Source organism: Sinocyclocheilus rhinocerous, unplaced genomic scaffold (assembly GCF_001515625.1).
Source record: "Sinocyclocheilus rhinocerous isolate Xijiao unplaced genomic scaffold, SAMN03320098_v1.1 scaffold2251, whole genome shotgun sequence".
Taxonomy (NCBI): domain Eukaryota; kingdom Metazoa; phylum Chordata; class Actinopteri; order Cypriniformes; family Cyprinidae; genus Sinocyclocheilus; species Sinocyclocheilus rhinocerous.
Window position 1 is genome coordinate 179,020 of NW_015647027.1, and position 2,155 is coordinate 181,174.

Below are 2,155 nucleotides of genomic sequence, written 5' to 3' on the forward strand. Positions count from 1 at the left end.
TATTGTACACTATATTCGAGAATAAAAAGTGTTCGTAAAGATTCTAACGTCAGAGTTCTCATTTAATTTTCAATAAGGAATGAAAAATTGAGCCAGTGTATAAAAAATCGGAGTGTTCTTAAGTCATGATACTGAGCAAGTGTTATTTTAGTATCATTTAAATAATATTATAGTTTTTATTAATATTTTTAAATAGCTTTTATTTTAATACTTTTTCATTTAATTTCAGTTTTAGTTTTTATTTTATTTCCAGTTAATCATTTTAGTGCTTCAACTTAAACTGAGTTTAAAAATGAGTTCTTGCGAGTCAAGATGTAAGCCAGTGTTAATTTAGAATTATATAAATAATATTACAGTTTTTTATTCATATTTTGAATTAGGCTTTTTAATTTCTGTTAAATTTGTAGTAATTTTTTTTCGTGCTTTTGTCATTTTTATTATTTATTTTTTTAAATTACTTATTATATATACTATTATTTAATTTAATCCTATTTCTGTTTTAGTTTTAGTTCGTTTTTATTTTATTTACAGCTGGTAATTTTAGTGCTTCAACGTAAACTTGTTCTTGCAAGCCACAATGGTAAAGCAGTGTAATTTTAATATTATTTAATAATAATAATATAATTGTTTTATTTATATTTATTCAAAAATAACTTTTATTTTAATACTGTTTTTGGTAATATCGTTATGTGCTTTTGTCCATTTTTGTTCATTTTTAAATATTACTATATAATTTGCTTTACTTACTTTTAGTTTTAGTTGTTGTTTTATGTCCAGTTAGTCGTTTTAGTGCTTCAACTTAAACTGAATGAAAATTAGCAGTGTTTTTCATCGAATATTTTTGCTTTACTTCCGCTTTATTTTAATAAACAAAAAATGTTTTACTAATTTTAGATTTAGTCAGTGATAATAACCCTGTGGTAAGTCTGCAATAATGATTTATATTGATTCATTACTGAAAATCATTATCGAAGGCTTGTCGATTTGATTTGGGTGGAACTTTTTTCAGCATCTTAAAATGATCCACATCGTGTGAACTCATGGTTGCACATATATTCATGTGAACATTTCTGAAACTGTGTTTTACCAAACTTACATTTACATTTATTCATTTATGCAAACTATATTCAGAAGGAGCTCAATGTTTTAACGTTTAACATGCAGAAAAGATAACACGCATTTTCCCATCTGCCAGTATTTTCGTGTTGGAGAGAAACTATATTGGCAAACGTTTTGGCCTTCTTTGGGCTCGACAGCTCCCATAACGAAGCACTTCAGCTCTGTTTAACAGGCGATCCATGCACTCTTTTGGGAAACAGGTGCTGGATCCATCTCAACATAATGTACTTGATCTTAAGATCTCCAGAGCGTGTTTTGTAATGTTATCAGGAAGCCCGGCCAAAGACTGAAAAAATGAAAGGAGTGTGTAGGAGTGAAGCCTGTCACCAGCCCTTCCCATGGCAGTCATTATGGGTAATGGCAGAACCAGGCCGCAGTTCATCTCAAAGTCATAAAAGTCACTCTCCATGTGCTGTACAATTTCTGATGACATGAGCCTTTTTTGCTCGTGAAGTGCAGGATCTGTCAAGCGGAACAGACAAATTAGAAATTGTCAAGTCAATAAAGGAGTGAGAGAACCAACAACTGAAATCAAAACTGATCATATTTATTTTCCAACCCAGTCTCATAAAAATACGTACCTCTGCGTACATTTCTGCAACACCGTTTTTACGTACCTTACTGCACGTTTCGCCGCAGTTTCAAAGAGAAATGTCCACTCGGGTAGTTATTTTCTTATTACACTCTCGTATGCTCACCAAAGCTGCATTTATTTGATCAAAAATGCAGTAACAAAAAAAGAAAAAAGTGAAACATTATTACAATTTAAAATAACGGTTTTCTATTAGAATATATTGTAAAATATATTGTATATAAGAATGTAATTCCTGTGAAACAATACTGAATTTTCAGCATCATTACGCAAGTCTTCAGTGTCACATGACGCACAGTAGTGTACATTGAATTCTAATAATCAAAATGTAAAAACTTGCTCGACCTCTGAAACTAATTGCTCAATGTTTCTTTGGTAACACTTTATTTCGATAGTCCACTTTAGACATTCTATTAACAGTAAGTAACTTTGCAACTACATGTC